The 22,702-nt window shown below is 41.5% G+C and overlaps 1 protein-coding gene across 9 annotated transcripts in view; it reads left to right on the top strand.

Annotated features, from left to right (window-relative positions):
• LRRC3B (leucine rich repeat containing 3B) overlaps positions 1 to 22,702 on the top strand; it is a 125,650-nt gene that overhangs the window by 29,451 nt on the left and 73,497 nt on the right. For 3 of the 9 annotated variants that reach the window (XR_013759785.1, XM_079114299.1, XM_079114301.1), the window contains exon 1: positions 6,888 to 8,015. The gene's annotated coding sequence lies outside the window, so the exon portion shown is untranslated. Of the gene's footprint in view, positions 1 to 3,901; positions 4,063 to 6,438; positions 6,570 to 6,887; positions 8,016 to 8,059; positions 8,650 to 8,940; positions 9,565 to 22,702 lie in introns of those variants that run through there. The other 6 variants (XM_079114303.1, XM_079114304.1, XM_079114300.1 and 3 more) reach the window with 5 other exon arrangements.

Here is a 22,702-nt window from a genome sequence, read left to right as displayed (position 1 = left end):
CAAATCTCACATCTGAAAAGTAGCAGGAAGACAGACATGGAGGATAATGGAAATCTTAGGAAGAAATGGGATGTCCTATACACCTGGGTCCTTACTTTAATTAGTTCTCAAGAGAGAAGGATGAGGAAAGAGTTGAAAGAATAATATAGAGTTTGCATGTATCTTTCACTCAGCTTCCTTTAACATCAATATTTTTCATTATCATGTGGGTATAACTTTAACAGGCTTATAACTCACATCCTATATAATTCACCTATTTAAAATATACATTTCAACAGTATTTAGCATATTCACAGTTATGGGCAGCAACCAATTGCGGTGATTTTAGAACATTTTCCATCACCTCAAAAAGAAGGCCCAGGGCTGGGGATATAGCTCAGTTGGTAGAGTATTTGCCTTGCATGTACAAGGCCCCGGGTTTAATCCCCAGCACCACACACACACACAAAAAAAAAAAAAAAAAAAAAAAAAAAAAGAGAGAGAGAGAGACAGAGAGAGAAAGAAAGCCCACACACTTTGACAAGTCCCCCACCAACCCAGACAACCACTAAACCATAATCTAATTTCTCTGTAGATTCTCCTGTTCTGGCAATTCCATATGAATAGAATAGTATCATTTGTAATCTTTGGGAACTATTTTACCAACAAGATTGTTTTCAAAGTTCATTCACACTGTAGCATATGTCAGTACTCCATTCACCTTTTAAAAATATATCTCTATTTTTAAGTGATGCATAATAATTGCACATATTTCTTGGGTGAAGTATGACATTTCAATACATGTGTACAATAGGTAATGATCAGAGCAGGGTAACCAGTGTATCTCTCATCTCAGACACATGTAATTTATTTGGGTTGGGAACATTAAAAATCCTCTCTAATAGATGTTTTGAAATATTGACTTAATTTCAATACTTTTTATTGCCAAAAAAAAATATTCTATGAATATACATATTTTGACTATTTGTCAGTAGGTGGATATTTGGGTTATTTCCACTCTTGGGCCATTATGAATCATGTGACTCTAATATAGATGTAGATCAAAATGTCCAATATAATATATATAAAGCTTACTGGGAAGCACAATTTTAGGTCACTAAGGACCTGGAGATGTCCCAATACATCATTCCTGAATTAAATTCACTGGTTCATTCAGTCACTCAGACCTTCCCAGGAGAATAAGCTCGGCACAGGACAGAGGGCAGTCTGAACTTCTTGTATGTTCTATAAACCTGCTATCTGCAAAAGAGAGGACTACAATGGTCAAGGCTCAATTTCTTCTTTTAGACTCATCTGGATAATCTGACCCTTTCCTTTAAGAATCAGTGAATGGGCTGGAGAAATACCTTAGCTTAGGTTATTCCAGAAGCACATCTTTGGGCTAGGGTAGGGGTTCAGCTAGCTTATTTGGAAAGCTGTAATGGAGGTTTTAGGGCACATGGGACATGAAAGGGAAGGAAGTCAATACAAGGTTCACTTTTGAGTAAGTTAGTTGTGTGGATCATTGGGGCTCAGTTATACAAAAAGCCTCTAGGAGACAGTGTAGAACATGCCTCAGAGTCCTACCAACAGAGGTGGGTGGAGATGTTTATCAATCAATTCCTTTACCCAGCATTTCTGGGTTCATCCTCAATGGATCAGGCATCTGGCTGGTGCTTGCAAGCTATGAGGTTGAGAATGGAGATACCAGGGGGCTTTTGTGGAGGGCCAGTGATGTCAAAGGACTAGGGTATTATGCAGACTCATGAAGAAATGGCAAAGGAAAGAAGAGTTAACTTACATCTTGATAACAAGATCTCTCAAAGAGATACTGAGGGCACTATCGACTTCTGCTTTCATCCATAAAGGGGAACTGATTCTGTGTTCATTAAACCCCTGATATTCAGAGATAGACTCACATATGAAATACAACTCTACCCCTTTTCAACTGACTACCCAGAAGAGATTCTACCATATAGAAAAACACATTATCATGTGACTGTGTTATGGTAGAGAGAATACACATTTTGGAGATAGATGATCCTGAGTTCAAATCCTGACTGCAACATATTGAACCTGTGTGCCCTTAAACAAACTGTTTAATCTATGGCCACGACTCTTCTAAATCCTTAGTTGCTCCCTGCACACACACATCCGGGTCTGCCAAGAAATTAAATGAGATTTTGATGACACTTTAGCACAGTGGCTTGTTTACAGTGTAACTTCAAAAAATAATTACTTTTCATATTTCTACTGGAGGAAGGAAGAGGTACAACACACAAATACATTAACTTAATAAATAAATATGTATTGACCTCCGACTCAGTGCAGAATTCTATTCTAGTTAACAGAGCATAGTGATAAAGGATCCATACTTCTGCTCTTATGAAGCATACATTCCAGGAAATCACAAACACTGGGATCCTGTTTTTACAGTTAAGGTCCTACTTTTATTGTCTGAAAAGTAAGATTCAGTATATGTTGTTTACTGGGCTTTTAACTTCAAAAGATATAAGCCTCTTATCAAAGCATCCTCATGTGCTCTCTCTCCAAACTTTAATCAAACATTTTCTGGGAGGCATTTTTCAAATCTTTCTTCGATGCTGCATTAGTTGGAAGGAAATCTTTGGGTCCCAAGTGACAGAAACCAAATTTGAACTACTTTAAGCAGAAAGATGAATTTATGAATAAAAAGCTGTAGAAAACCAGAGACCTGGCTGGACCTCTACCAGTGATGCAGACCTGACACGGAATCACTGTCATTAACGTCATCCCCATGTGGCAGTTTTATCACTCACACTGCAGTGTGGTTTTCTTCACATGGCAGACAATGCACAAGCTCGTGGCTCCTGTGATTTATATCTCGCAGCTTTAGCCACCAACGAGGTTAACCCAATCCTCCGAGTTTTCTTGCGCAGAGTTCCTAGGGAAGAGATTCAGAGACTTCCAGCTTTGGAAGAGGGTTATCTGTTAGACCATGAGGTTTGTAGCTACGTGGCAGTAAGTATATGGCTGCCGCACCACTAGAATCCCATAGGAATCCACATTACCTATTATGACACAGAACCCCCAGGAGGCTGATCCTCATGTCATGGTCACTGTTCTGGTAGGAAGCATGTATAGGTAGCAGTTCGAAAAGCTGAAGAAAGTAGCAAACAATAGAACTAGAAGAGACCATGTCTTATTCAGTCCGCATGAGGTGTCCATTAGTAGAAATGAGCCCACAACACATTGCTCTCTGCAAATTTGTCAAGTGTATTCAAAACAAACACATTAAAAAGGGATTACTCACCATTTATGTGTCAGGGAAGTAATAATAATGTCTTTATTGCACATATTAATGTTCTTGAGTGCTTCTAAAGTACTGTGGAACTTCAAAATATTTTCCAGTTTCAGAGAATTAATTAGCTCCCCTGTGGAGTGGCTCACGAGTAATATTGCCATTTTGGAGATGGAACGATTGGGTTGGAAAGGCAAGGGGTATTGAATTATTCATCTTTTCAGTAAGTATGTATCAAGCACATACTCCATGCATGGCTCTGGGCTGAGAGTTAAAGGGACATAGCTGTCTGATGAAAAGCTATAGGAAGTTTTGATACAGGACTGGTAAGAGGGCTAAATTTAAAGGTCTTTAAAGACCATGATAAGGAATTCAGTCTTCACTATGTGGATTCATCACTAAAATTTCAAAAATATATAAAAAATAGTGACTATTTCTTGAATTAACTTGTTCTTCAATCCTTAATGAAATTATCTCCACAAATGAAAGAAAAAAATGATCAATTTTCCTAAATCATTTAAATGATCGTGTAGTTCACTTTGCCTGGGTAAGTTCTGGATTAAAATTTATAATATCGTATAATGACTGGAAGAACTGGTATAACTGACACTGCTAAACCATTTTCTGTTGTTCATTATCCAGGGTAAGTCTGATTGCTACTAGGGCTATCTTTGTGAACCCAGCCACCGTGAGATGAGGAAGATTATGAGAACCTGAAAGATACACATGGAGAGAAACTAAGGTCCTTGGCCCTTAGCTCCTATTGAGCTTATGAACAACCATCAGTACAGCCTGCCAGGGTAGTGAGTGAGCTATTTGGGAAGTGTGTGCTTCAGTTCTGAGTCAAGGGCTCCCAGAGGACACTGAGTAGGGCAGAGGTAAGACTTCCTTTGTGAGCCTTGTCCAAACTCCAGATTCAAGCTGAATAAATGATTGTTGTTATTTTAAGTAAAGAAGCTTTAGAGTGGTTTTCTATTAACTGGACCACCTTTCACATTGATGATAATAGCATCTTCATGCCTTGATCCCTATCACTTATTAGATAGCAGGACCTCAGGCACCCCAACCATTCAGATTTTAGAAATTCAGTTCCTGGGTAGTGAGAACAATACATTTCCATTTCTGAAGAGTGTTTCAAAGGGAGACTATAATTCAATAATTAAGGGATGTTCTTTGATGCAAAAATTTCTAGAACACATCGATTTTAAAACAATACACTTTTATTCCTAAAGAAAATTAAACAAAACATTAATAAGTCATATTTCCTGTATATTTCTGTAATGGTTCTAATATACACAGACAACTTATACAAAAGATCCACCTCTGACCCAGAGGGGCCACTACTGTAGAAGTGAAGGTCACTGACTCATAACTCTTCAATGCAGGCTTCCTTCTCTTGTTCACTAATCCAAAGCTAAAAATGCAGCTTCTGATGCCTCCTTTCTTCTTTTTCATTTCTTTTAATTGGCTCTCAAGACAAGGCAGAAGTAAGAACCAATCAGCTCTTCATATTTAAACACCATATTTTGCTGAGCTGGGCTTGACTCCTGGTTGCTACAAAACAAATCTAAGTTTATATCAGAGGTGACAAACTCCATGCCCTGTCATTTATCCTTTTTATAGCATGGGTGACACCAACAGTCAGCTAGCCATGTTGATGACTTGTTGATGAAATCAACTTAAAAAGCAGAAAGTCACCAATCTATATTAATAGTTAGAATTTTTTAAATTTAATTAAAAGATAACTGAATTAAGAACAAATTCCACTGGGTTTTACTATATGACTTTTACTTTATGTTTACTATAAATTTTTTTTTTAAATCTCAGTACCAAAAAGGATGATCACTGTTCAAAGTAAAATGTATTTAATGTAGAGCTAAGCCTCTTTATATATTTTTACCAGAAAATATATTGTAATTTAAGCTTACTTATGTACATTTAATGATTGTCAATGAAAACCATGTTGAGATTTGATTATATACTATGGACTATACTATGTGCTTTATAAATACCATTTCATTTACAATACAATGCTAGGAGGTAAATACCATCAATCCATTTATGTAGCTCAGGTTCAAGTCAAAGATCAGGTAGCCAGTAAATAGAAATGCCTGGTTTTAAACCATATCTGTTAACTCCAGATTATAATTTTTCTTATTCTAATTCAACTTGTGCATCAGAAGTTTTTCAACTAAAATTATATCCATCATCCTTGACAATATTCACTTATTTACCTAAAACAACAGCTTAATTTCCTATTAACATTTTTTGAATAGATTAATAAACTATTTCACCATTCTTCCCTGTTAGACATTTGAGTTTGGTTTTGTTTCAATCTTCCACTTGTATAAAGGGCACAGCAACAAATATCTCTGCAGATAAATCTTGTTGTATATCCTCAAATATTTCCTGAGGAGGAATTTTTAGAAGTATAGTCCCTGGGGCAATAAGATGCAAAAAATTTTATCCTTTCAATAATAATACCAAATTTCCTTTCAGAACAATTATATCAAATTGGATACCTGCTATCCAAATGCTTGCATCTGAGTCCTAAAAATCTCATTTTTAAAAAAATGCAAAAAGAAAAAATAAAACTGCACACCGTTACCTTTCAAATCACAGTATTTTAAGATTGTAGAAATAGAAGATATCTTAAGAATAGTTTAATATCCTATCCTATATTATGGAGCTTTTTCATAATGCATCTGGGTGTCCATTCTGTAATGGAGTTGGGACAGAAAACAAAGAAATGATTTAAAATATACCTAAACTACCAAGTACATCTCTTCACTTCTTAGCATTGAAACATTGCTTAGCCTGTTCTAAAATGCATCCAGAATAAGAGAGGTTCATTGGAAATGAGGAAGCTTTGGCAGACTTTCAACATACTTGACACAGGTCACAAAATGATAAAGATTTTTTGGTCATTCTCCACCTGGAATGGGTTTGCTCCGGGTGCTGGCAGTTGAGTGTGTAACTCTTGCTCTCTGCAGTTGCTCAACAGTGTGGTTTTCTTTTGCCTTTGGGAAGCCAGCAATCAGAAGTGAGATGGTCAAGGGAGGAAAATTAACTGAAACCAAAAATGCATGAAATAACAAAGGGGCTGTGAATGTATTTAGATATGGCCTCTCCTTTAGACACTCTTAAAAGTCTCATCATGTGCATCCCTTTAATTCTAGAGACACTGGATTTTAGCTGTTTTTAAAGGAGAAAATGACCTTCAGCTGGAGAAGCATTCCTTGAGTAGTCATTAGATACAGAACACTGTTGGATGTTGCAGTGAGAACCAAAAAGAAGGAGAAACTCAGATGTGAGTGAAGAGATACAAATCTATAAATATGTAAGTTCTGTAAGCCATCAACAAATATAATTCTGTGACAGCAAAAATAAGACGAGAAAGATTAATTCTGCCTGGGTTGCGGGTAGAAGGGGGTGGAAAGGGCTTTAGAAAGAAGGTGGTATTTGTTGAGTCTGGGGAGGCAGAATTCTCTGTCCTACATTGGGTCTGGCACAGATCTGATATATAATTAAAATCATAAAATAAGAACATCACTAAAACCAGTAATTTCCCTTATTCTTAACACACACACACACACACACACACAATTTTTAAGGAACCTGTACATTCCATTTTTGCTGCACATTCAGAGCTATCCCTGGAAGAGGAAGGAAAAATTGAAACCTAACACCTCCTGCTTTGGGAAGCTGGATTGGTTGGGGGTGGGGATTAAGGGCCACCTTACTTCTAAACTTTGGACTTCATTAACTGCAGGGAAAATTCATCCTGGGATCTGACAATGGGGCCTCCTGGGCAGTGGTGGTCGTGGTGGTCTGGGTTGCGGGGGCGGTACTACCTTACTCTCCCGCCCCCATAGCTTAGCATACACAGTACTTTGCACTCAGTAGGAAATAATTTGTGGAACTGATTTTGAACATTAGCTTTTTCCTGTTGAGGACAATCGACCCATCGCCTCCTTTTGCTTCTACCAGCTTAATTCAGCTTTGGTCTCAGGAGTTAGAAAAACGGGGAAAAGAATGGGGCCATAGCATCCTGCAAATGGAGATATGCAAGGTGAGGACAGACGCGAGTGCATCCCAGGGAGCTAATGTTCCTACCTCCCGTTCAACTCCCGCAGCAAACACTCAAGCCCCACCCTCTCTCTCCTTTCGGGACCCCTCAACTAGCAGAGAGAGCGCTGCCAGCGAGGTAATAGCATAACTCTGTCATGTTCATTCCCTGCTGCTTTTCTAGTCCCTAGCAGCCTCGCCCCTCCTCCCTCATCCCCAACCTGGGTCTGGAGGCGATTCCCCTTCTAGTGACTGAGCCGACTGCATTTGGGCGAGTGGCTTTTACTTCCCTCGCGTCTTTGTCTCCTCCTCCTGCAAGGCTCCGAGCCCGGCGCAGGGTCTGCAGCGGCCGCAGCAGCAGCGACAGCCAAGTCGTGCCCCAAACGGCCGCCCGGGGCCGCACCCTCGCTTGGTGGCGGCGCCTAAAGACGCCAGCCGCGCCACGCACTGCCTGCGTCCCGCGCCCCAGCCACCGCGCATCCACTCCGCCGCCGCGGTCGCTGAAGAGCCGAGCCCGGCCGGCCAGCCGGGTCAGGGGTGGGCAGCCCAGCTTGCAGCCAGTTGGAGGTGGCTGCCGCTGCAGTTCTGGCAGCTCGAACACCCCTAGGCAAACGCACCAAACGCACCAAACGCCTCCTCCCTGCGCCACGAGGATGGAGCAGCCATCCCAAGCCCGGACTGGCGCAAGGTAAGGTGCAGCCGCCTGTTGCTTTTCGCAGAGCGCGGGATTGTCTCTCTGCACGGGTGCTTAGGCCGTCCCTCCCAGAACAAGTAGAGGAGAACTATCACCCCAGTCCTGAGCCATGTCTGTCCAAATCCCCTGGACTCTTTGACACAGACCCTTGGAGAAAACCCGCCTGGCCATGAGGAGCCGACCCTCCTTACTCGTGTGCAGCCGACTGCCTTGCACATAGTCTGCAAACTTTTGTGACCCCCGTACTGCTGTGCGGGGCTCACCGGGCGCAGAGCAAGTAGCACGTTTAGTTCTCGCACGCGCCCTTCCCCCAGCTCCCCTTGCCATAAGCATGTGCCCATTTCTCTCTGTATGCTCTTGCTAGTCGACTTTTCAGTCCCTGCAGCTCCCGCTCCAGAGCAAGGGTTTGGGACCCAGCAGTGCTCATTTTGCCCAGTGAAGCTGGATGAGCAGCAGAAGGAGAAATAGGTGGGACGTGGGGGAAGGCTGTAACCACCACTGGAATCTCTATTCATAGTGGGGGTCAGTCCTCCCTTTCGCACGCCACCCCCAACTCGGCAATAAAATCCTTGGAGTGGCTTTCGGTTGTGCGCCGTGGGAACAGCTAGTGCAGATCTGGGTGGGTGAAGTAAGTGATTCTGGGAGGAAAAAATTGCTGGTGGGGGTGCAGGAGGAAGCCGGGGGTGGTGGGGGGAGTAGGATCTGCCCAAGGGTGAGGGGGATGAAATGGCTCTGATAATGCAGGCAAGGGGCTATCCCTGAGTGGTATTGGAGGAGGGGAAAAAGAGATTTAAGTCCGGAGGGTGCTGCTGGCCCTGGTGTGTAAATAAAGATGGGGGAGGGGCTGGATACCTGGGAGTGGGGGGGATGCGCAGAGGTGGAATGGAACCTGGAATTCCAGGACCCTGGGGGGATTTGGGGAGGCAGACTGCTGGGTTCCTGGGGTGGAGCGATCTCCCTCCCCAGGAACAAACAAACCTCCCCGCTGTAATGTGAATGCGTTGGCATCTTGGGCGGTGACTGAATGGTCAGATCATGAACCAGGGATGCCTTTCCTGGCTCTAAGAGGACCACAGTCCCCTCCCTTCTCCAGCACCCGCTTGCTTTTACACCCCTTCATCTCCGCAGCCGGGTTGGTAGACCCACGCCCACCTTCCCTGCCAGCACATGGGCGGCCACAATATCTCCACAGTTCCAGGGTGAGAAGGGGACTCCTGGCCCTTAGTTGGAGCTGCGTGTACCGGGTAGGGGGTGGGAGTCCCCAACGCCTAGTAAGTAGGGAGGGGTCTGAACCGGTTGGAGGACAGCGCAGGGGCGGAGGCTGCAGTGAGAGCCACTTTCTCCCCCGCTGCTTCACAAATCGCACCTGGGCGGAGCAAGGGAGTCGGGGAGCCCTGTGCTGCGCCTGGGAAGATCCGGAGCGCAGAGCTGGAGGGCGTGTGGGGAAACGCAGAGCGAGGGGTGTGCTCATCGGATGAGGGGAGACCCAATTGCCAGACTCCGGGCCGGGCAGAGGTGGGTCTACGCAAATTGCAGCCCCCAGGTAGATCCCTGTGGTTGTTTTAGATGCTTTGGCGGATGCAGAAAGGCAAGACTCTTTCCTTCTTTGCACTTCAACAATCTGGTGTGCAAGACTATTTACGGGAGGGGATCTAGTCTGTTGCAAAGGGGCAGCATTTTCTTCTTTAGCCCCCCAAGTCCCTCTTTTCCGGGTGGGGAACACACTGGGATGCAAAGACTGGGAAGCACCTCACTTAACCCTTCTCTCCCTAAAGAGGTGCACGCCCCTCTCCAAGCAGTGCTTTTGACTGACAGCTGGGTCCCTGGTTTCTACTGATTCTATAAGGGAAGCATTTGGAGGCTGTGTAGGTCTGCGACCGCATGCAACTTTCAGGTCCTCCCTATCCAGACCTCTCACCTGCAGTCCTTTAGGAGCACAGCCTTTTCTACCTTGCCCTATAGACGCGGCTTTTTTCCCTTTTAGCAGCTGAGAGAAAGCAGAATTTGGTCATTCCTTTTCTGGGCCCTTCGGTTAGATCCTTCCAGAGGAGACTTCGACTCATCAGGGCTCCAGGGAGGAATCCCGGTGTCGGTGTGGGTCATTGGCGTTCCAGGGCACACCTGGAGCAACTAGCTCCCTGCCTTTCTGTGGCAAGCTCCACCAGAGCCCCAAGGAGCGGGAACAGGGATTCCCTCCACGCGGGCTCCTGGTGCAGTTCCTGGGCACAAAGACCACACCCTCACAGGCCAAGCCTGGCTGGTGATAACGCTGGCTTCTTCTGATTTACCTGGATACCTGAGGTAGGATCCCAGACTTAAACCCCTTATTCCACATAACTTTGTTTCTGCCACCCTAAGGCCTGTTTCTTTCTGGACGCTTATAACCTGGATTTGTGTTCTGGCTCCTTCCTTTGCAGAAAAACAGATTAGATTGTAGCTTTTGGTTACTCAAGAGAAGGCTCCAAATCCACACTGAGGTTTGAGGTGCTTTTTTTGTTTTTTTTTCAGGGTGTCAAGCTATTCTGGGGAGACTAATAATAATAAGAATAAGCACTACTTTGAATTTATTGAGTTTGTACTATGTGCCAAGCACTATCCTAGATATGGTATGTCCTTGTGTTAGTTTTAACTGGTACAGAAACTATGAAAGTTAAAGTTATTTTTTACCATTGTATAGGGAGGAAAACCTGGCCATAGAGAAATTATATTATTTATTCACTGTCATCTAGCCAGCAAATGATGTGTGAAGAGAACCCTGGTTGTGTCCCATGCTCCCAGTCCTATTTGGTACTCAAGACTCTGACCACAAGAAAGCATAAGGCCCCTTCCCTTTTTTTCCAAACCTCAGAATATACTACAAGTGCCATTCCTTACCTGTGAGCCCCTGTGGTTAGAGTTACAGGGAGACTGACCTTGCCTATCACCCACCTCAGAGTCTCTTAGGGTACATGTTGGTAGGATGAAAACTGAATTTGGTAATTGGCTACTGGTGTTGAGATTCTCTTTTGAACCTTAAGCAGACATTCCTTTTTAAATGAAAGGAGAAATAGAGAGAAGGATTTAAATGTGAACAGAGATTTGTTTTGTGGTCAAAAACCAGAGGCAGTTTTAGGTAGCAACTGTATTCTGCAAATGAGTGCCTTTCTGGAGATTGAATCACAGAATGTTAGAGCTAAAGGGGATCTCAGACATCATCCCTCCCAATCCAGGCTCAAGGAGGAGCTTCTGTGCTGAGCTGCAGGCCACTCAGTGCATCAGTAGCATTACTAATGCTAGACACTGTCTTTTGACTCTTAGACAAACTATGTTTATGTGTAAATAGATTATGCTCACTCCTCCTGTTTTGCAGCTTTTAAAAATTAATTAGGAAAGAAGTCTTGTCTATGTTTTTAAAGACTGTTTTGCTCATTTTTCACAAATGTTTTTTAGTCAGTGTAATGGGAAAAAGTCAGTACCATGTAATGGAGAAGCCACCACAAATGTGCCTCTTTTGCAAAGAATTGCATCAAAATATTGATGAGCCTTCAAATCAACAAAAAGCAACTAATTATGCAACCCTTTAATGATTTTAAATAATGCTAAATGGATTCCCAAGCATTTTGGCAAAGTCCTTCTCTCAGGACTGAGCAGCTCTGTCCTGCCTCATTACCAGGTATTTATGAAAATACGAGAGAATGTAGTATATCAGAGGGACAAATCCTTTTGATGCAATGAAATGAATTGGTGTGGCTTCTCCTGGATTCCTGACACTTGCGTTAAACTTGTATGCTGATATAATTCTGAAGTAAAACAATATATTCCTAACAAATATACCCAAAACTCAGAGGAGAAATATTTCTTTGTCACTTCCTCCCTTATGGAGCCCTTGCACAGAGGGAACTTTTTCCAGCTATTTAGGAATTCCGTAGACCTCTAAGTGTTCTTGTGAGATGGAATTCTGGTTTCTAGGAACACCCTATGTCTTTTCTCTGAAGCCACAGTCCTGTCTGCTGCCCTTCCCTTGGAGACAAACCAAGAAAAAGTCAGTTGGAGGGAACAGGACCGGGAGGGGGAAAAGTCTGTTTTTCAGAATTGCATCTGGGCAGCAAGGATTATAGGCAGACTGTGGAAACCTGGTGGCTTTTGTGTCACCTGTAATAGGATTTCCAACCCTGATGCTGTGACACACCAGGACAGCAGCCCTTGGCAGTGACTGGTGTGGAGTAAGAGGTGACAATGAGGTAACAGTGTCCTCAGAGGAGGCGAGGTTTGGCTCATGAGGAGCCGTGGTCTGATGGAAATGCCCGTGATGAGTGAGCATGTGCCAGGGATTTCTCTTCCTCCCCTTCCTTCCTACCTCTGCCTCAACCTGCCATCTGTGCCAGGTTGACTGATCGAATTCCAGAGCCCCCAATTTCTCAAGGGAAGCCCTCACTTTCCAGTCATGAGAAATGAATCTTGTTCTTAGGTAAGTAGGAAAACATTTCACACCTCCTGTGGTCTTCAGAGAGAACCACTAGAAATCAGATTACCCCAAAGGTGAACCTGAAGGTGGGGACACTGGTTTGGTTGGATTATAACAGTTTTTTTTTTTTTTTTTTTTTTTTTTTTTTAATGAAATCTTGAAATCTATGGTGACAAAAACGTAAGAATGGTCTCTGTTTGAAGTCCCAAAGAAGGAAGAATTAATTTGAAGATGGGCAACATGCTGGTTTCCAATTGCTAAATCTTCCAGGGAAGGCAGGGGAGCTAGCAGTAGCCTTGTCTGACCTCATCTGATTCTTGTGGTCCACAACTCCTCTTCCTCTCATGTGTGGTATAGTGTCAAATGACCTACATAACACTTCTGTTGGCACAATTCTTGGATCATGTGTTTATTTTCAATCATGTAAATAAGTTTGTTGACATTTAGAACATCAATTACTATTAAGCAGCATCCTCTGAGATAAAGGATATAAAAAATGAAAAAAAAAAAATTCATCCTGAACATATCAAATAAATAGGTTTATATAATACACAGGGTATGAATTTTCATTTTGAGTTTGATATTTAAAAGAAAATATAATCAAGATCCAGAGCATCTGACCTAGACTATTTTTAATAACAAGAGAAAACAAGTGATAAGATTCTGTGGAGTTTGATGAAAAGATTGGAAATAATTTTTTAAAAGGCCAAAGTAAAGCCCGAGAAGCTTTACCCTCAAGGATTTTATGTTAAATAAATATGTATCTTAATTCACATTTAGATTTGAATAATCCATAAGACTAAGAAATTTAGCGTAGTATTTATTTCCTCTGTAGATTGTATCTTTGGTGAACATTGACAAATGGCTTGAAACCAAGTTAGAAGTTCTTCTATCTGGGATACTAGTAAATATATATTTTAAAAAAATATTAGTGAATCAGCAAATCTCAACAGCATATGAAATGGCCTTTCCATATGATAATAAAATTTGGAATCTTCTCATTAGCAGATAGTCTTCCTCCAAAGTGGTAAGTTAATAGTAAAAACCATATAATTCTTTAAAAATAAATGAATAAATACTGAAAAAAGAACCACCCCCAATAAAGCAGATTTTGTTCTTTAAGAGGATAAATGAACAGATTAGGAAAGGTTATGAAATTTATGATTTCATTTGATCTTAAGCTCTCTGATCTACATTTTATGTTAATACTTGTCCAGTGCAAATGTCACTACAGTTTAAGACGTTTTTTTCAAAAGTGTTTGGTGCCTTTTATTAAAAGTGGAATGGAGACAAATATCATAAAAGGTATGTCAAGCCATCTCAACCATGGAATAATATTTAACAAAGTAACATGCTTCCAAATATAGGTTCATTTCATTTTTTTTTTTTAGCTTTCCTTTCCCTCTTCCTTTTTCCCATTCCTTCTTTCCTTCTTCCTTCCCTATTCTCCTTTCCTTCCTTCCTCATATTTTTTAGGTCATTGATAGACCTTAAGTATTTCAGTATTCAGTGCCTTATTGGGAGAGATTGCTTTTTCAGAATAAATGTGTCCCCTGGCTAGGCAGAGCTGAAGGCCCAGCATACCTACATGTTTGTCCAAAGCTAAAGCAGGGAAGTTACAGTGTCTCTCATTGGCTCTGTCCCTAGTCTTCTAACCTCGCTCTAATTTGGAGGAACAGTCATGGTCCAGGCTTGCTTACAATGGCGCCTCTGTTAGCAGTGACTAAGCAGTGTCTTTTCTGTGTGCTATACTGGGAGTTCTTGCACTAAGCAAAGTCCTGGTCCAGACTGCTGCTCTTCCCTAGACATCTGGTCATCAGGGATTATCTTCCACCCTTTCCATGAATTATATTTATGCTTGGGCTTACAAAGCTTTTATCTTTCTGATATGGGGTAGCCAGTCTGTGTTTCCAATTGTGTCTCAGAAATATCTCCTATAAATAAGGTAGATATTAAGACTGAATGAAAAGTTTAATATAGGTTATGAGCGCCCAAAGCCTCTGCCACAGAAGTGGTGAAGGATGGCCTGCTAGGTGAAAAGAGCCAAGAGAGACAGCAGAAAAGGAATAGAGAAGGAGCGGGTGGGAAGAGAAGGGGGAGTCAGAGGCTTGGCCACAAGCGGGGTAAACACTCAAAGGAAGAGCATCCAGTAATTAACACAGGAAAACCAAGAGATACAGATATATAGTATATCTTATCCCAAGGATAAAAGGGTAAAAACATAAAAATAAGAGAAGACAAAGAAAGAGATGGGAGTAATAAGGCCTGAAAAGAAGAGGTGTGCAGATAAAAAGAAGGTTCTAAATAATTTCTCATTGTCTAGATCAATTCAGAACAGGCTAATTGCTCAACCAGAGCACATGGTCCTTCTCACATTAACATAGCTTCTCAATCATCAGGCCAATGACTCTTGGTCTCATCTATGTCATGGTGCCCTTTGATGAAGCCTAGGAACCCCAGAAAGATGTGTTTAAATGCTTAAAATATAACAAACTAAATTTAGTAAGATATGTATTTGTCTAGTTATGAAAGAAAACATTGTCACTAACAGACATGCCCCTCACGTAATGCACATTTAACAAGCTCTAATGGGGTGCTAATGGTCCCATCTTTTCAAAGCAGGGTTGAACATCAATACTTCTGTGAGATACTTGTAGCAACTATATTGTGATATGAAAATCCCTGATTTATATTGGTGACAAAATCACAGGTTCTGCTTCCTCTTGAATGTTAGTGAACAAAGTTGTAACTTGTTTTCTTTCAAGTTCATGGATGGATCAGTTGGATTCTATGGGGAGATGTCACAAACATGAATGACCAGAAGCACTCTCTAGATTAGGGTGATTGTAATTTACCATTTACCATGGGGACATGTTGGAAAAATGAAAGGGCTCTTAGTTATTTCTTCAAGATGGTAGGTGTAAATTGGGGTGGGTCTGGGCAAGTTTTAATATAGGGCCCTGTTAGCTGATTTAACTCTCAGAGAGCTTTCTTCCTAAACCAGATTTCACTTCTTTGACCCAAGGAATGTAGCTGCCCTATTTGTAGGGTTAGAGGGCATTGAGAAATAGAAAAGTGAAAAGACAGTCCCTTGTCAGGCTTAGTGCTAGGAATGTCTTAGAACTGAGAATAGACTTCTAAGGGGAGCAATAGCCTGCCTCCATGAACATTGGCTTGCATTTGGTTCCCAATAGCCCTTTTGGCTAGGTTCCCTGTAGCCATGGCCAGTATCGCTTGAAGGGAGGGAGAATTATCAGCCTACATTGCACTTAAGCCAAAAGTTTTAAATTCCCTTCAGGCATATGTTTCTTTCAGCTGAGCTGCCACTATGGTTTCTGAAGGTTCACTTCCTTTCTCTGCCCACTTCCTAACTATCGGAAATGGCCTCTGCAAGCAGGTGGATGGAGACCCTTGGGAAAAGGCCAGGATCTAAAGAATTCTTAATCTGAGTGATGGAGAAGGACTGTGATCGTGGAGCGTTTCCTAAACAGATGGCTTATGTTGTCCAGTGTTGGAGGAAGATGACAGAAGGTCCCTACTCCTGGAGATTAACATGATTTTGTCTGTAGTGATGGTGCAATGAAACCTGCATAGTAAAAGAAAAAAACTCCTAAGAAATAGATTGACCCAACAGGAGAAAGTAACATCTCAGAAATTACCCTGTGCATGCTGCCTTTTGGGGAACTAGGTAATGCGGTGCTAGTTTCAGCTTTGGCTCTAAACAGCTCCGTGGCATCTGGCTGGTTAAATCAACTGCCCTTTGTGCTACTTTCCCAGTGAGACATTGACTAGGGACTGAATGCTTCCAAAACCCCTCTCCAGCTCTGTGGTCTATAACGTCAAGGGTGTGTCTGGCACTGTTTTATTATGCTGCACATGGCAGCTTCCCTGTTGATGCTGGTTGAGCCTCACACCTTTGCTTAGGCACTTAGCCCTTCCATGCCACACATCCAACAGTGACAGAGGGACACTGTACAATTCTGAGGGTCGGTGATACCTGGAGCACTTCTAGGACCCTAGGATAAGAGAATGACAGTGGAGAGCTGCAAAGAATAGCTGACCAGAAGGGTCAGGTTTGGAAAGAGATGAAACAATTGAGAACTTTCCTTGTAGTAATAATCATGCAGGCAAGATGTAGGAAGATGAAGGAAGGATTCCTGAAATTTTGACTGTGTTGTGTCCAACTCATGAGAGCCACACGATCATATCTTTCTCTACTGAAATTCTCTGAATTAGTACTAGTTGTATGCAGGAGGAGTACATCTGTAGAATGGTCTCATAAGGCCTTCATTGCCTGATGGCTCCCCTTCTCTTTGTCTGTCCTTTTCCTTGACATGCCTTTAAGTCCTGGTGTGTTAGAATGGCCCATACTGAGTAGTCCACAGTTCTTCTCTGCAGCTGTATTGGTGGCTTGAAATCAGCCATGGTAGGAGTGTTTACACCATAGACACTGGAAGGCAGGACTTCCCCTGTGAAATTCAGTTGCAAAATATATCTGCACACATGCCTGCCCTTGCCTTCCTGGAAGATCTCTTTCAATCTCTCCCTCCGTTTGCATCCTGTTCTTGATAGTTCATCCCTTCTTCCCTCCTTGTCTCTTTCTCTACTGTTTCTCTTTTCTCCTGCTTGTTTTGACCCACCCATCCATCCAGAGGTAGCCAGACTAATAATTCCTTTTCAGCTATTTAATAGCTGAAAGTGACTGGGAATATTCCTTAACCTTTAATATCCTTCAGTTTTCTCTGTGTGAAATTTGCATAATCATAGGTGGTTGGTGAGACATAAATTAACATGTATAAGGTGCTTTTAGCAGTGCTTGGCACATGATAAATACTACTTAAGTTATTGTCATTAGTATTGATCAAAACACTATGGATCACATACAGTGTGTGCAGCATGGAAAAATGTGTGTATGAAAAGAGTTTAATAAAAGAAGTATAAGAATATATTCAAAAGTCCAGAGCAAAGCCTGATTAACTTCCAGGGCTAACAAAATTGGCTTCATGGAGCCAAGGGCATTTGAACTGAATCCAGAGATCTGATTGCAGGTACCCACCAAACTGACATGATGGGGCACCTCAGGAGAAGGGACATCACATGAGCACAGACACCACAGAGGGACCGTGATGAATGGTCAGTTAGGGTTTGTGTATCTGAGCCTGAAATCCCAAAAAGAGAAGGGATTTTTTTTTTTTTTTTTTTTTTTTTTAATCAGCTTTAGGTTATGGCAAGATCCTCCAGGAAGTGAGTTATAAACTTTTAGTTCTGCCTTTCTGTTGCCTGCACCAGAAAACTGAGCTTTGGTTTTACAAAAAAAAAAAAGAAATCCAGATTTTTATGTGAAAGCGCCCGATGTGTAATGATAGGACTAATTCAATCAAAAGCAAAACAAAACAGAACACATCTGCAGGCGATATTCAGCCTCCCACGGAAGACTGGAGTTCTGGGTTCCCCAGAGCTTGTTTAAAACTGCTAAGCTATGCAATTCAAGTTTCTGATTTTGAAAATGGTTCTTCCCTTAACCATGTGACACAGGTGAAAGTCCCTTAAGCTCTCTGAGCCTCGATTTTCTGACAAATGTCTATCATATTTCTTGTCCTCTGTGTCTTGCTGTGAGAAGACTTTCAGACGCTGGAAATCAGAGCTTCTGCAGACAAGGGTTAGAATTATCCATAGACCCTGTCGTGCCGTGGGAGAGTTGTACACATCATACAGCCCCGAATGTAGTTTAAGTTACCAAGAGACTCCTGAGTGTCCTCACGTGCCACACTCATTAACAATAGATGGGGGAAGAGAAATGTAGGTGTATTTCCCCTTCATTCTGTTAAGAAATCACAAGGAACTCGACATTCCATTTTGGAAGTCTGTATGTCAGCGATCCAGCTAAGAGTTGTTGATTGATTCTTCATGGGTTCAGGTGACAGGTAAAGGTGCACTCCACATTTCTGTGGTGTGTGCTGATTGATTCCTTGAAATGGAGGGAGGGATCTCTGTAAAGGAAGCTGCTACATTAAATGTTAGGGTTATGTCAAAATGTGCCGTTTGCATTTGTGTTATTTCCTTCCTTTTGATCCCTTTCCATTCCAGTCCGGTTTTGATCATGCAGGCTTTTGAGGAAATGATCAAACCCTAGAACAGTCAAATTATTTCTGGTTGAGGGGATACGCGTGGTGGATGTTGGCTTTGACACTGATGAGGGATGGGTATGCCCAGCCTGGTTCATCTGGCCTGCTTAAAAGCACTCCGAAGCCACAGCTTTGTGAAAACTTTGTGCTTATTATAATCCCATGAACCATGGAGTTGTCTGATTGGTGTTGTCTTTATTTGTTTTGTTGTACTGCCTGATTGAACTTGATCATAAGAAGTTTCAAAGATGCCGGCAGGCCTTGAAACAGGGATGCCTGATTTACGAGGGAGCATTGGCTACAGAGTTTGGTTTTGCTGCAGGGATTTGACCCTACTGCTTCAGGAGCTGATGGAGCCTCAGAGTCTCTTCCAATCTCTTTCAAGTGCTGAGCCACCTGGGTGTTCAGGACTGAGGTGTCTGATGTCACCATAGCTCCTTTCCCTTGCTGTATCTGGGGCCCTGTCCCCCTGACCACTGCAGGAGCCGAGCCCCCAAAGAGCCAAGTTGCCACTCCTCTGAGGTGGTCTATCCCATTAACATTATAGACGAAACAGCACAATTTATATTAAGGAAGTATCAAAGACCGAATCCCCAGTGTGATGGTATTTGGAGACGGGACCTTTGGGAGGTAATTAGGTTTAAATGGGGTCATGGAGGTGGGCCTTCATTATGGGATTGTACTCTTAAAGGAGAGACATTCGAGAGCTTTCTTCCTTCCTCTCTCTCACACACCAAAGAAAAGCCACATGAAGACACAGCAAGAAGGCATTGCCTGTCATCCAAGGAGAGCCCACACCAGACACTGGCTCTGCTGGCATCTTCTCCAGAACTATGAGAAATACATTTCCATTATTTAAAGCACCTAGCCTGGGGTGCTTTGTTGTGGAAGCCCCAGCTGGCAAAGATAAGAAGTTCCTACAGTTTAACCTGGGCACCAAGCTGCCTTGTGAAACCTCTCTTTGGATGGAGATGTGCCTTTTATTCTGTATCTGTTATACACCACCAGCCTGGTGTGTAGTAGTCACTCAGCAACTACCTGCTGAATGGACAAATGAACTCTAATGGATGCAGTGAAAAATATCCAATTTGGGTAGTTTAAGGACTTTCATGCAATCATGAAATTATAGGGTGAGATGAAGAAAAAAGGAAAGTTAATTTTAGTGTATATATGTATATATACATTTTATATATATATTTATGTGTATAAGTGTATACACACACACACACACACACACACACACACACATATATACATCAAGATGTTAAACAGCCTCTACTTTCCTTACTGGCTCGCCCCATGGAGACATAATGATAGTAAAATAAATACAGTCAGCATGCTTTCCTATTTACCCAGCATGCAAGCCAGTGACTGTTTCTAAGCATTTGCAATTCCATCAAGGTCTTCTAGAACTATTCTCAATAAAGAGATGCTGAGTTGGGACACTGACCTGCCAAATCCTAATTAACTTGAGTTAAGTAAAAGAAAAAAGAAAAATCCTTCCTTCATAAATAAATTCTAGAACGTTGATGTTGTCGGGGACTTCTGAGTCCTTTTAATTTGGAATCTCCAATGGGCAGACTACAATAGAAAGATGGGATTTTACCGACAAAAATGGTAGCTTTTAGAATTCTTTCTTGCCCTAAGAAATGCCTCAGACACTACAAGGTGTTTCCTTCATGGCTTTTGCTGCTTGAGAATGGAGAAGCAGTTTCCTCAAGATGTTATTGATCTTTTTTCATATCTGGATGCAAATGAGTTCAGAACGTGGGGGTGTGGGGTTTGAAGCATCTGAAGTGCTTAGGTAACAGTTGGCAGCCAGTTGTGTGATGAAGAGTATGTATTGACAATATTAAATTGTGAGTTGAATCTCATTTTGGGTGGTTAAGAAAGAGAGAAAGAAAAAAAAAAAAAAAAAAAAGGAACACAATTTCTTGAAAACAATAGCACGGCTTTTATGCCAGGGGTGTTTCTAACTGTTGGGCAACAGTACTGAGAAATATGGGTCTCTAGTATGTGACACTTTCTTCTCCTCAACCTAGACTTACTGAGTTCACCCCACAGAGCTTCCTTTTAAACTGGAGGGTGCCGTTGTTTCTAAACATACATTCATACCTCATGTATGTGTATGACTGCATGACCAATGTGATTCTGCAATATGTATAAACAGGAAAACGGGAGATTACCCTCTATGTATGATCTATCAAAATGTATGAATGCATTCTACTGTCAGGTACAACTAATTAGAACAAATAAAATTTAAAAATTAAAAAAATTAAACATACATTCATATTGTATTCAAGTAATTGTGGGGAATAGTTTCAGTAGGTAAGATGAATTCATTTTCATACTAAGGGTGGAAGAAGAGTCAGCTGGTTTCTAGAAATGTTCATGGTAATTTATGGAGCTACCAGAAAATTGCTCTTTGCTTCCCAACCTCCAATACCATAAAGTGACCATGAACTTCTAGGACTTCCTCAGATGAAATTGTGTGCCCTTTCTTCTTTTAAAGAGTCATGTTCCTTTCTCTACTTTTTCTTTGTGATGATAGCAATAGCAAAGTCTTCTCTCCACTGGATTGTGAGTGGACTGGGCAGTTTGAGCATGACTGTGGCCAGGGTTGGGCGCCTTGTGTTGCTTCCACATATAGCAGAAATAATACATGGATACTCAAGATTCTGGATTGGTCATGAAATAGGTAAAGCAGGGATTTTTAGCCATTTTTCCTACTCTGGATCCCTTTGACAGTCTGATGAAAGCTGTGGACGCCTTCTCAGGATAATACTTTTAAGTGTAAAAGATAAATACATAGGATTACAAGAACAAAACAACCCAAAACAGATTCTTGCAGAACCTACATTATGTATGACCTTTATCATTGCCTAATATGACTTCAAAAATTACCTTAAGTAACACACCTACATAATGGTAGTTTGCTTAACCCTCAGATTGTGTTTGAAATTGCCTGGGCTAGACTTGTAGCCCAGATGCACAACATAGTTCACAAGACAATGGTGACTTATGAAGAATTAAAAATTCTCATTTGATGGTCTGGGGTTGTGGCTCAGTGGCAGAGCACTAGGTTCAATCCTCAGCACCACATAAAAATAAATAAATAAAATTTTAAAAATTCTCATTTGAACTGTCCATTTGCAAACTATAACAATTAATTTAAGTGATCTATTTTTATGTATTGATGAAGAACAAACAAGGATAGATAAGAAAGACCATAAGGCATTGCAGATATTTGGGTATCTGGGTCACTAAGGTAGAAGATGCATCTTTTACACCTTGTGGCTGAATGACTACCAGGTGAAGTATTGACCAATTATTGCCTCTATGTAGTATGAGGCCTATGATCAAAGGGAATTGTCTTGATTTTAAAATTATGATATTTCAGAATTTCTGGAAGAACTGTGTTTCCACAGAAAAAAAGAAATTGTGAATTTTATTGGTGATGCCACAGAACTGATAATGGTAATGCAATCTTTTTTTTTTTTTTTTTTTTTTTTTTTTTTTTTCTGTCTTTAAAATTGGAGGCAATGTCAAACTCCAGTGGGAAATCAATGAAAAAAACTCAGGAAAGGTCCTACATAGTTGTTGATTGCCTCCCTTCTAATCATGGCCTCACTGGGGAACTAAGGATTCCAAAGTAAAAATGTCCATCTCAAAAATGAATCAGCACCCAATGACATGGAGAAAAGTAGTTCTTAGATAGATGAGACCTGTAGCGGAATTCTAATAGAATGTCATTTTCTGTTTTCAATTTTATTTTTAACAAGCATATCAGAATTTAACCTAAAGATTCTGCTTAGCCTCATAATTGGTCCCTTGGAGAGAGTTGCTATTGCTTTTAATCAAGATAGTGTTTGGGTCATCTAAGAGAATAAGTGGTAAAAGATTTTGAATAACTTCATCAAGAAGATTTAATTTTCCAGTTTTTATGGTGCTGGGGATTGAGCCCGTGCTAGGCAAGTGCTATACCACTAAGTAGAGCTACACCCCAGCTTGATCTTTACTCTTAAACTGCTTTGGAGCTGGAGTTGGGGCTTGGAATATGCCAAAGTCATTTAAGGTAAGACTATTGAATATAGAGTGTGGTCAAGGTGTGT

The sequence above is a fragment of the Sciurus vulgaris genome, assembly GCF_902686455.1.
Source record: "Sciurus vulgaris genome assembly, chromosome: 16".
Lineage (NCBI taxonomy): Eukaryota > Metazoa > Chordata > Mammalia > Rodentia > Sciuridae > Sciurus > Sciurus vulgaris.
This window is presented reverse-complemented; position numbering and strand designations above follow the sequence as displayed.